The following is a 13,543-nucleotide window of genomic DNA, read 5'->3' as shown; positions in this document are numbered from 1 at the left end:
GGGAAATCAAGCAAAAACGTGGGGCCGGACTTCCGTATCATCCCTGCCGACCCTGATTGACATAATAATCACATAAAATACCACTCAATTAGTCAATGATGACGTGTTAACTTACCTTCCCCCATTATGTGGGGTTCAACCGCAACAACAGCAATCCGTTGACCTGATTGACTCATAACGCGTATTGGCCCACTTGTCAATATAGGCCCACGGGCTCAGTCAACTGTCCGTTAGAAAGCCCACCTTAAACGTTTATCTCACGAAGAATATAAAGCCCACTACTAGACGGGCTCTGCGCGATTCAAGCTCATTTATGCTAAGTCAGCAACTGAAAGGAAATGCCCAGCCCACTTCGATCTCTCCTCCTCCGCCTCGCGCTCTGCGGAAGTGCGAATCCGCGGCGTTGCTCTTCCTCTTCCTCTTCGATGCTGCGTGGGCGCCGCGGATTTCGCCGTGAGCTGGCGGGGCAAACATGCTTGTGTTTCTGTTGCGTCTCAGGCCTCTACCGGCCACCGCGCCATGGGATGTCTGATGTCTCCGTGATGTTGCTTGTCGTGGCACGCTTGGCGCGTGCGCGCCAAGTGTTCGACGGAATGCCGGCCTGCAGTGATGCCGCTCAGTTACCCTGTCTCCGGTTGCACTATGCACCCTGTCAACCCTGCCTGCCCGTTGCTGCGGTGAACTACATTCTATAATTGCATCGCCACGGTCCGCCATGGTCACAGCTCACAGGCTTGATTAACCATCTCTTTCAACTTCTCCAAGCATGCAACTGTGCTTCTACAGCGCCTGCTGGTTTGGATTCGAGCATCTCACTGCTTTAGGACCAATCGATCTCTTTCTTTCTTCCTGACATGACTATATCTTTCTGGTTGGTGTGCTGGACTCCATGCCGTCCACTATGCCAGCACTGTGCTGTGGGCATCAGTTAGCTGGTAATCATCCCAGCTCCACACTCGTGCTGCTTCGGCACCGCGGCTCCGATAAATCTAATCATCGGCACTTTCAAGTGGCGAGCAGAAACTTTCTCCAGAGTATAAATTGCCCAGCATTGGGGGAGCTTGATGATCTGGACTGGAATCGCCCTTTTTCTTGTTGTTCTTCAGCACCAGAATTCAGAACACTCAGTTATGTGCCAGCCTTGATGGTTTCTACGGGGAGAATGCTCCTGAAAAGGTAACTCTCAGTGCTGCTACCATAGATTTATACACCCTGGGGTTTGGGTACTAATAATGCTCCACATTGGATGCGCTGCTGCTTAGCTTATGTTTCAGTGCACATGACAGAATGCTGACTAGTGCTGATATATGCCACTAAACCATGTGGATATCAGCTTTTTGTTCTGCATCTTTGCCTTTTGTGTTCATAAAGTCACTTGGGTGTAGTTTCATAATATAATTGCTTTTGTGGATGTCCAGTAGTCACCGGCTAGCCCTGTACTTAGCACTTAGCTTGGCACCAACTAGTCAAAAATTTCCATCCTAGAGGAAGACGTCGCTGGTTCCATAACTAAAACACAGTAACCTGGTTTGGTCTGTTTCCTTGCATCAAATGCCCGACAATCAATCGTCCTCAACGTCCTTTTCCATGTCCAAATCCCACCACGCATGGCTGTCTGTGTTTCTTCGTACATTCCTGAAGCTGGGAAAGCAACGTGACACTGTCGAACAGTGGCCCTGCGTCAACAAAGTCCTCACACGGAACTCTCAAAATATTTCCCCAACACTTGTTTTGAAGTAATTGTAGGGTGAAATAGCCGGCCAGCTTTTCCTCACAGTGAAATGTTGTTCTCTCAAAAAAAGAAATGTTACTCTCGCACGCACTGTTTCTGAATCGGTGTCTGTCCACAGTGTTCAAGCAGATAATTGTTGTTTCCAATCAAGAAATAAGGAGCATATGGCCTGCTAAAAGAATTTGAACACAAAGTGAAGTGTAGAAGATTCAAACAGAGAAAGTTTTGTCAGGCAAATTTGGTTACTACTTGTTATAGTTTTGTTTGCATGGTCTGGCTAAAAATTCGAATACCAACACCAACCTACCTGATGCTGTAAAATAAATATCTTCCTCCGCTGTTCCTTCAATCTTTCTCACCTTTGCCATCCCTTTGAAGGAACTGTTGAAAGTTGCTTTTTCATGTACAGGAAACAACTCTATCTACCTTGACTAACTGGTGTTACTGCGTGCATCCTTGGAGATCTGCTTCGCAACTAGTGCCCTCAAAGTGGCTGCACAAAGTGGTAGTGACTTGCAAGAACTTTGCATTTGCCCTGATAATGTAATTGGGCTAGAAGTGGAGCATTTCCATCTGTGAGTAAGTCATTTCAAAAGGTGGAATCATGTCACTGTTTTGCCTCTTTCTTTTTACTCAGTCCAGAACATAGGAAAAGGGCAGATATCTAAAAGCTTGCCTCATCTTTTGTAGGCAACGCAGGAATTCAAAGGAGATACCGTCTTGGATTGAAAGTTGAGAAAACGAAAAGGCGGGATGGGAATTTCTCATTGTGGGATTCTAGAAATTTTAGACCGGACTAAATCCTGTCTTCTGCGGGTAAGTGATCTGTCCAAATCACATGAGCTGTCTACATTATGTTGCTTCATGTTCAAACCACATAGGATTTTCCAGGACAAATTTTACTAATATGCAGGAATGCTTTTGTTCTTGGTAGAATAATATCTCAAGAATGGATGGGTAGCTAGATCAATATTACTGCTTTGTCTGTTGGTTTTGTTTATCAGTTTCATTTTAATACACTGCATAGGAATGGTAAAAATTGGTAAAAATAGTGGGAAAGGTAGAGGAGAGGAGAAGGAATGATGGCGGGGAAGAAGTTTGAAAGAACATATGGGTCCGACGTGGAGGCCCACGTGAGCCACAATAGGAGGGCAGGAGGACGTAAGCTCACAGGGCGTGGGCCCGGTTCTGTTTTGTGGGCCAAAGTGGGCCGGGCGCGGTGGGCCTACCTCTCCGCTGCTCAGACACTTCACATGACGCTTGTCTTTGCGAAGGTTTGCCACGTGGGCCCCCACTTGGGCACACACAGCATACGGAAACAAATACGCAGGGACACCATCTGCCAGTGTACTGGTGTACAGTGTATACCCGTACGTGCCTACCTATCCCAGCCAGCATTCCAGCTACGCCTACGATCTGATTCCGTCAGCCGTACGTGGCATCTTCCTCTCTCTCTCTCAAACATTTTATAATTTGGAATGCATCATGAGTTGATGACCATAGGAAATCCTAAGATACTTAAATAACAAATGAAAAACCGTGTGAACTGGGTAGCTGAACAGGTATACTAGTGTGATGATTATAGGAAGAAACACATGGTAATTAACTAGAGAAAATAATGGAGTGCAAATGGGGGAGAAAAAAAGTGTCCGGATCCTGAGTGAATTTGGTAGGTTTGGCAACTTGCACTGCAGAAGCCGACACGGCCGGCTGGTTGCACGCGTGGACCACATATGCATGTACTCCAGAAGCCTTCTCACCCTTTTCTGCTTTGGCGGTCACTGAGAATTCAAAATAATTTACCCAGAAAAACCAACGGCCATTTTAACTTGGATATATTCTATCTCGAAAAGTCGTCGAATCGTTGGTCTAGTTGCAAGTAGTAGCAGTAGTTCAACGATCGAAATGGCGTTTGGCAAGGCTAGCACCAGCTAGTTGCTTTGCTTTGCTTGCAAAAGAAAAACCTCTTTTTTAGTATATATAACGGATAAAAAGAAAAGCCTCTCTGATAACTCTCTATCCAGAATTAATGCGCTGCTCACTGTTCCAAAGGATGATGCTGCCTCCAGCACGATCGAAACCTCCATACGGCAACTGTGTCCGTCCGTCCAATGTACAGTGGCTGACATAGAAATATGCTCTCGAGTCGAGTATATATAGAGAGAAAATACAAAAAAAAACACCCAATTTTAAGAGAGATCCTTGATAAGTGCGAATTTCATAGAATGTCATCATACAAGTGACTTTACTCTAGAAATGTTATTGTCGTTAGGGTTCCGTTAGCAGTTTTTGGTTAAGTGGGCGGGATAGATGGAACCCTAACAATGACATTTTGTAGGACAAAGTTGATTGTACGATGATATTTCGTGGAACTCGTACTTGTTAATAACATTTCTTGAAATTAGACTAGTACAATGATATTTTAGATTTTTCTGTATATATTGCAGGAATAATCCAAATATATACTAGTGAGAAATTATTCAAAAATAAATCTATGAACAGATCGAAGTGCCGATATTTGCTGTGGTCGCCGTGGTATGACTGTGTGTGCTGGGTCCAGTTTTGGTGGCTCCAGACACGGACAGGCAGGCACTGGCAAGCGGAGGAAGGGAGGCCGGAGGTCGTGAACAAAACGGTTGAGCACACGTCGTTGTTTTCTGTAGCACGGCCCGGCGGAATCCAGCGACTCTCTCTTCGCCTTTGCATACTTGTGCTCCTCCCTTTTGGACCTTGCTTGCTTTCGTGTTTGGACCACCCTACTGTAATGACCGAAATGCCCCCGTTTGTCCTTGCTCGTTTCTTCTTTTTTTTACTACTTCCTCCGTCCCAAAATGAAGCCATTTTTGAGATTGGCACAGGTATTAAGAAAATAGGTGAGAATGATTGGAGGAAGTGTGTGATTGGTTGAAAAGAGAAAGTAGGTGAAGAAGAATGGTTGTGATTGGTTGAGAGAAGGAGGTAGGTGAAGAAATAGCTTTATTTTGGAACAAGACACTGTGCTAGAAATAGCTATATTTTGGAACGGAGGGAATAACTCATAGAGTAAGTGCAACAATTACTATTTTCCACGGCAAAACTTTTTTTTTGACAAATTGGCTCTTTTAAAAAATTTTAAGCAAAAATGAACCGTGATCTAAATGTAAGTAATTATAGGTCCTTAGTAAAGATTAAGGATAATATGTAAGATTTCTCTCATTGTTAAATTTCGATTTTTGAATTGCTTTTATGTCCCATTGGAGTACTTGATTGACTGAAAATGCTTGACTTTCCATGTATTGGAATCGGCATTCTAAAAGTGTTTATTGTTAAACTTTGGATGGAAGGGAGTAAATATTCTGTACTTAGAACTACTGTCTAGCTGAAGTTGATTTTTATCAAACTGTATTGATAGAGGGCATGCAGGGATTGCTAATGCTAGCTCGATCGTGTTGATGATTGATTTTTCTTTTGAACGAATGTATGTGTTGATGATGGATTGATGGTGCAATTAGTCAGGCAGAAGCTTGCTTAGCTATCTGGGTCAGGGTATGATTAATTGTGGGTTTAGAGCTTGTCTGTCCTGCAGGGTCATGCGTTCGTGCGTGCATATCGTTGTTGTTGCATGGATACATGAATGAATCGATCGATCGATGGATGGTCCTACTAGATACTCCCTCCGTTTTTTAATAGATGACGCTGTTGACTTTTTCTCATATGTTTGACCATTCGTCTTATTCAAAAATTTTATGTAAATGTATATGATATAAATCACATTTAAAGTACCATGAGTGATAAAAGAACTTATAACAAAATAAATTATAATTACGTAAATTTTTTGAATAAAACGAATGATTAAACATGTGAGAAAAAGTCAATGGCGTCATCTATTAAAAAACGGAGGTAGTATGTATGCCCAACCGTTAATAATTAATCTATTTAGCAAGTTGCATGCATGTGCAACCCATTGATCGACCCCATATCATGCATATGCATGCCTAATGTGGCAGTGCAATCAAGAGGGGCCGACCCAAACCATGCATCTGAATTAATCTTTCTTCTTTTCTTTTATGTTTTTTTTCTTTTGCTGTTGTTGCCAGATCTTTCTTCTCTGTCTATCAGTCAAATGCCCTGTGCATAAATACATACTCCCCTTTCCGTTTCAAAAAAAAACTAGTTCTAACTATGAATCTGGATATTATAATGGCATAGTGCCAATTTCCCCTTTTTTTTTTAAGGGAGTAGATCATACGTTGCATCTGTAGCTCAATTTGATGTTCCCCCGTGTGGGTCTCGATCGTCTCAGGTTCAGGAATTCAGATCGACGTACATATCATGGCCCTACACGGCAGCCTGCCAAGTCGGTAGGTAGGTAGGTAGCCAGCAATCGAGTTGATCGATCGATCGATCAAGCATTTGAGCGTGCATGCGGTGCAGTCGTGCATCTAGCATGTGTGCGTGTGTCAGTGTGTGAAATGGCCAAATGCTGCTTGCAACAACAATGCATCAAGTTACGGATTTTGGTCTTTTTCGTGGGGTCGACTGATCCCACAGTTTTTTAAAAAACATCCTATAAATCTTAATTTTTATATATAAATAAAAAAAAGAGAAATAACGTACTCCAATATAAATCACTAGTAATTAATCTCATATGCTTTAATTCCTGGCTCCGCCACTTTATACACGAATCACGCCGGGTGGCTGTGGATTGGATTAACTGAACTACGGCCGTCCCTGTAACCCCCGCACGCGCGCGTGTACTGTTAACTTATCTACCTAGCTGTAGCTATTTGGCTTCCAACTGCAACATGGATTGTTTGCTATGCTATGGAACGCCCAAATATTTAAAGCTGCTAGCTACCTTTACATATTCATTCAAGTATAATGTGTAGTACTAGTACTAATGCTTATTTGTTTTCTTCAATTCCAAACCTCAAATTTCTCGCTTTTCAAACTATCAATGATGTATTTGTTATAAAAAAATTATATAGAGGTTGTTTAAAAAATAAAAAAATCATTTTCAAGTTTATATAATTATTAATACTTAATTAATAATATCTTAATGATATTTCCCATTTCGCGTGCACTGAAAAACTCTCTCCAACTTTTGGAAAGAACGCAGCCTTAAGAAACAGATATAATTCAAAACCTTAGGGATAAACGCAAGCTATATATTCCTTTTTTTTAAGAACAACGCAAGCTATATACTCGATCAGATCATATCAAACTAGGCGGTTACGACGTTGGATATATACTTCATATCCTAGCTACTCGATCTAGCGGTTGAAAACAATTCATTGGCTTCTGTCGGGGTTAAACTGCTGAACATCCTTCGTGCTAATTACTATTGTATACATCTATATATTCTACAAATTAATAAATGTAAACAGTGAGAGTACTTCTCACTCATGCACACACACATATATATTTTTTACTACAGTTAGCTGTGCACAAAGAACACATGTGCAATATAGATCAATGAATAGCCATTTCACTATGGACGAAGACTGGATGCATGACACTCGTGATCGACTATTTTTACATGGATATGGATCAGTCAGTAATTTCTTCTCGTAGTATAATAACTAGGGATAAAACGAAACTAAAGTGAAACTTAACGGGCATTGCCAGGGGTAGAGTCGTAAATAAAAAGATGGGCAGCAGCAGCAGTAGGAGAGAGAGAGAGAGAGAGAGAGGTCAGCATTGGAGTGGGTAGAAGTAGTACGCCAGACATTGGGTACACTAGCATCTCCGTGGTGGGCCCTTGTGTTCCCCGGCCCATCAACCTCTCTCTCTCTCTCTCTCGATCGCCTTCGCCTTCACTTCACACGCCCAAACTGTGAAGCTAAGCTAAGCTTCTCCGCTTCTCCATCTCATTGCCCTGTAGCTTTCGCCTCCCTCTTCCAGCTAGCGTTGCTTGTTTCCATTTCCTCTCTCTCTCTCTCTCTCCAGCTAGCCTATCTCTCTCTATATCAATCTCGATCTCCATGCCATTGCACTCGAGCAGGCTCAGCTACCTCCTTATAAACCCCAGGCTGCCTCTCTCTCAGCACCTAACTATAATACCACTATACACTTAGCTTAGTGTTTACCTAGCTAGCTAGCAGCTGGCTGCAACAAACATTCTGCATGCACTTTGAATTCTAGAGATAGTAGAGTTAATTAGATAGCTTAGCTACCACAATGCATGCGTGCAACCTGATAGCTTAGCTACGCGTAGTTGCCAATTCAACCGGCCGATATATATATCGGCCTGAGGAAACTAGTGGAGGACTCCAAAGGGATCGCATTGATCTGGCTAGCTATCTCGATCGATCGCCTCATCGATCGACGACGACGTGCGAGATCGATCAGTGCAATCCCTTTGGAATTTTCCGCTTGCTTCCGCCTCCTCATCTTCCTTGATCGATCGATCCTTTGCCTGCTGCACGCGCTTGCCTGCCGGCTTGCTTCTTCCATCGCCGCCTTGATCAATCCGCAAGCTGCTCCAGATTCAGGAGTTAATCGAAGCCCAACGCTAGCACACAGGTGTGTATTGTATACAATTACTGCATATGTATGCATGCTCCACATCAGTATATTGATCATCCCCGTATACAAAAAATGAACAACAGTAGGAGTAGTATTGAGTAATTTAGTGTTACTTTCTTTTACTTTGAGAACGAATTAATGGCATCTAATTTGTGTAAGCAAATTACTACTGGTTTCACTAGTCCTGAATTTGTAGATGTAAGCTACTAGCTGTTAGACTATAAGAAGCCATTAATTAGTCGATAACAACATGCAATTGCATCTTGTCTTTATTTGACTATATATGTTGTTTTTTTCCAGTATGTATATGTTTAAAGCCCTATCGATCTAACTCTGAATATGCTAAGATAGAGTACAGAAAACATGATGCATATGCACCAGTACTGCTTGCAGGGCTGTTCAGACATAATTTAATTTGTTGTGCATCCGACCTGATCATCAAGTGGATTGATTGGTGATATATAAATGGTAACAAAAGTATAGTAGTGGAGAAGAAACGTGGAGAATTGGGTTTTACATTAAACTTTGCACGGTACAAGACATTAGACATCGATCGGTGCCTAAGCTAGTTGGAATTTTGCAATGATCTTCCCTTTTTCTGATCTTGCTTTTTGTGTGCATTAATTGTTCCGCTTGTTGCTTGAGAGTTGGAGTAGTACGCATCTCGATTGCAACTCATTTTGCGCGTGAATGAGTACCAATTTGGATTCGATCGTCATCGAGAAAGAGACAAGATACATATTTTTTGCGAACGCGTAAAAGAATAGCACGTCAATATATTAGAAGAAACTGATACATACTCCGTAGCTATCTTAATTTTATCTCTCCATCGCATGCAACTAAAATAATGTACTACTATATTTTCTCTTATCAAGAGAAAAGGAACACATAAACGATCATTGCACAATATTTCCGGAACCCAAATAAGCTAGCTCTGTCAATGCTTATAAACGTACTCCTATATAAAATATATAGTTGATGATATCTGCATATTAAAATATATAATTGATGATATGCCGTGATGCATTATTGAACACAGTGATGTCTGCTGAAAGTGCATATTTGGCAGTGCAAGAAGGTCTTTTGACAGACAGGGTAAAACATATAGAGTCCCGAGTCCCGACAAGTTCAGTTTATGACGATGGAATCAATCAAAGGAATATGGTTCGCACGGCTGAATCGCTGAACCACTCTGAAATCTGAGGGCGTGTTTGCTTGCTGCCCTCATATTCGCGCCTGGCTCGGGCGTCGATCTCAGGCGTCCGATTTCGGTCGCCTGCGGTCGGATCGACCTGCCTGAGCAATGGTCTCCAGGCGAGAGCAGCAACCAAACAGCCAGCTAAGGTTTCTGATCTCTTCTGGCTGATCAGTGTCCATTTTCTTTCGTCCATAAGGCCGAGTGCAGAACAACTTGTATATATATTTATGTACAGAAGGATAGCTAATTAATTAATGTTGATCTGGTAATTCAATGTAGTAGCAAAGAGGCAATTGAGGATTCTGCACACACGCATCTACTGTAGCAGAATACTGATGTCTTTTATGTAATCCTGTCAAAGTTACTAGTAAAATTTTCTTTCAGAGAGGAAAATCTCAAAAGATTTCTCAGCCGCTGGCCCCGGGATGCAGTATTTCCTGGCGGAATTTTGAAGCCCATGAGGCAGTGAAGCCCAGGCACGCCTTGTATGCAGGGCCTGATGGCATGGCGAATTACAAGGCCCATGAGAGATCTGGGCTGTTCGACCTTAGTTAGCGGCAGGGCTTGATGGGCCTACATAAAGCCTCGACTTTGGCGGCCCATGAAGGAAATCTCGTTGCTTTCGGTTTGGTTAATACTAGCGAAGTTGTTGGTGCAATGCGAATGGAAGTCCGCGCTGGGGGGACGTAGCTTTCGGTGGCGCCGCTGGTTCCGTGAACCAACTTGCACATCCCATCCACGACCCAATCCAATCCTGACGCTCATCGGGGCCATGTGCTGCGCCTGCGCGTGGTCGTGGACGAAGCCAAGCCAAGCCAACGCAAGGCAAAGCGCAGCGCAGCAAGAGGAAGAGGAGGAGCAGTCACTGTTGGAGTTGGTTGGTATCGCCGCCCGCGCCCGCGCCCGCGCCCGGGACGGCCGATCTTATCCTGCATCCAATCCGCCGCTCGCTCCCTCGCTCGCTTATCCACAACAATACTCCCGCGCGCAACAGTCAACACACACGCGACGCGATGGATGGAGATAACACAACTGTAGTAGTAACGGATACTGCCACCCTTGACAAAACAAAAAAATACTCGCTCCGTTTCAAAATATTTAAGACGGTTGACTTTTTAACACATGTTTGACCGTTCGTCTTATTAAAAAATTTATAAAATATGTAAAACTATATGTGTACGTAAAAGTATATTTAGCAATGAATCAAATGATATGAAAAGAATAAATAAAATTTAAATAAGACAAATGGTCAAATATGTACTAAAAATTTAACGGTGACAAATATTTTAAAACTGAGGGAGTAGTAGGAGAAGGTTGCATGCCTGGCTTCAGTACCTCACCGCAACGGAGCCAGAGACGTCCTGAAATCTAGGAGTAATGGCGGCGTGACTATCGCTCGATTCTTCAATTGGCTTTCCTTGGCATGCAGGGCACATATCTGTGACTGATGTGTGGCCCATGAGACTATAAGAGCAAGTTTAAGTTTAATTGTATAGCGTACTGCTAGCTTCAAATCATTTATTGTCAATCTAATAGTTAGTTCATATAATAATTAACTATAAATATATACTACATCATTAATAATTGGTCCCACACGTTATACATACAACATGTTTGGGAGTTCGTATCGCAGCTAGTTATAAATCTGTAGTCCGTTTATCTTCTCTTTCCTCTCTTATCTTCTCCACATAAGCTTGTAGCCGACTTAGGGTGAGTTTGAGGAGAAGAGGATTGAGAAGATTGGGAAGATACGCAAAACGAGGTGAGCCATTAGCGCATGATTAATTGAGTATTAACTATTTTAAATTTTAAAAATAGATTAATATGGTTTTTTAAAGCAACTTTCCTATAGAAAATTTTTATAAAAAATACACCGTTTAGTAGTTTGGGAAGCGTGCGCGCGGAATACGATGGGCTTTCTCACCCAATCCCCCAGGAACGAACGCACCCTTATAATCTATTAGAGCAAGTTTAATAGTATAGCCAACTATTGGCTCCAAATCATTTAAAGTTAATTTAGTAGCCAATTCATACAATAGTTACCTATTTTTTGTCTCATATGTGCTGCAGCTGACTATAAATCTGTATCCCGCTGCTCTTCTATCTTCCTGCTCTTACTGTACCTGCTCTAACACTGCTCCTCACCTACGGCTGGATCCATTCCATTCCATCGGTGGATCGGTTGACAAGTTGATCATTGGATTGGACAGCAGCCATTATTCACAGAAAGGATCGATGGATGTGCATAAGATGCAGCAGCATGATACAGAGTGAGAGTGGCTCACCCCCCGACGGGTGGGCCCGGCGCAAGCGGGGACGCAACTTGGACGTGTCGTGCTCTCGACGGACGCCTCGCTAGACATCGACCGCCGCCCGCGTCGACGTGATTGCCCCCAAGTGGCCGCCGCGCGCACACTCGAGTCGATCGCTGGTTGGCTGCACACTCGCTGCAAACGCCAGTACCACTCCTACTACTACTCTCCGCGGTAGAAAGAGACGTTGCTTTGCAATTTGGAATATTATTATCGCTGGCGGGAGGTAGCAACATTTCTCGCTTGTTTGTGACCTGTGAGCCATCGACACTAGCTACGATCGCCCGACGACCCAAGCAGCTAGCTTCCCATCGGTCAATTCGTTAGATATCCCATGGTCCTCTTATACTCCATCGATCCGTCGTAAAATATAGAGTTAATTAGATCCATAACACTATAATTTTTTAGAATTAAAAAAATACCAGTACTATTCATATTAATAACTTCAACTCCCTTCGTTTCAGGCTAAAAGACGTTTTAACTTTGGTCAAAGTAAAACTGTTTTTTTTTCAACTAACTTTATAGGCAAATATAGTAATATTTATAATACTAAATTAGTTTTATCAAATCAATAATTGAATATATTTTTATAATAAATTTGTCTTGGGTTGAAAATGTTAACATTTTTTTCTAAAAACTTAGTCAAACTTAAAACAATCTGACTTTGACCAAAGTCAAAACGTCTTATAACCTTAACCTGAAACGGAGGGAGTACCATTTAATCAAAACTTTTTGGGTGACCCGCGCAGCTGCGGGACCAACACACATACAAAATTATCTCTTTTTATATATAATTTTACTTAAAATTTGTTAAATCACTATCTCGTTGTCATATAACTTTGAAAACCGAACTTTATCACTTCATGTGTTTCTAATTTTACAGTTTTTAAAAAGTTGCATTAGTCACTACCCCAAACTTCTTTCTCACCCTTTTATTTGCTTGCTCGATCTACCACGGCTTCTATACATCCTCCTTGAAAAATTTTAAAATTAAATCTAGTAGTTTTTAGAGTTCATTATCTCGTTAGGTTTCGTTCCTATGATTTTAGAAATCCCGTCAAACGCCATTACTGTACTACTCTATAATCGGTCCACTGCTTCATCTTTTATTGTCATTGGGATTTAAAAAATTGAACATAATTATCATTGAGTTTAATTCTTTTTTTACTTTGCAGAAGTTTTGCCAAACCGTCAGCGACTTTGCCACTACTCCTCTACAGCTCGCCCGTTGCTACCCCTCTTTATTGTTACTGAGAGTTTAAAAGAGCAAACATGATTATCATTGTGTGATTTTATTTACTTTCTAAATGTCCCACCAACAGCCATGACCGTGCTGTTCAATGGTCTGCCCGTCGTCTCCCCTCTCAACCATCATTGGAATTCTATTTGGGTTTTTTTTATAATCCACCGCTACCACCCCATTTCTTTACGAGGTTATTGCTTCTCCCTTCTCTACTGTAATTTGTCATCGTTTGTGTTCTAAGTGGACTGTTTTTTTAATGAAAATTCCATATTTTTCATTCCGATATTTTGTTATTTACAAATTATATTCCTACTTAAACTCTTATATTTTTTATTTTTTATTTTGATTTTTAATTAATCTCGTGATGTGTTCTATATGGTTTCTTCTCTCAATAATATTTATTTTTATTTCGAATTTTTAGTTATATATAAATTGTACTTTTAGTTGAACTCTTATTTTTATTTTTCTAATTTAGGGATTTAATTTATTTTTATTTTGAATTTTAATTAATGTCATATCGTGTTTTATTTTGAAGTAGATCCGTGAATATC

The 13,543-nt window shown here is 41.6% G+C and overlaps 2 long non-coding RNA genes across 3 annotated transcripts; both read left to right on the top strand.

Annotated features, from left to right (window-relative positions):
- Positions 1-89: 89 nt before the first annotated feature.
- Positions 90-3,994, top strand: LOC127770105 (uncharacterized). Of its 2 annotated transcripts, none has more exons than XR_008016879.1 (3): positions 90-1,176; positions 2,142-2,311; positions 2,423-3,994. It is a non-coding gene; the product is annotated as an uncharacterized LOC127770105 (long non-coding RNA). The 2 variants fall into 2 exon arrangements; XR_008016878.1 differs by having other exon boundaries at positions 2,142-2,328.
- A 3,551-nt stretch (positions 3,995-7,545) lies between these two features.
- LOC127769476 (uncharacterized) lies at positions 7,546-9,820 on the top strand. Its single transcript, XR_008016791.1, has 2 exons — positions 7,546-8,236; positions 9,279-9,820. It is a non-coding gene; the product is annotated as an uncharacterized LOC127769476 (long non-coding RNA).
- Positions 9,821-13,543: the final 3,723 nt, after the last annotated feature.

This window comes from Oryza glaberrima, chromosome 4, assembly GCF_000147395.1.
Source record: "Oryza glaberrima chromosome 4, OglaRS2, whole genome shotgun sequence".
Classification (NCBI taxonomy): domain Eukaryota; kingdom Viridiplantae; phylum Streptophyta; class Magnoliopsida; order Poales; family Poaceae; genus Oryza; species Oryza glaberrima.
Note: the sequence above shows the minus strand (reverse complement) of the source record. Positions and strands in the feature narration are given on the sequence as shown.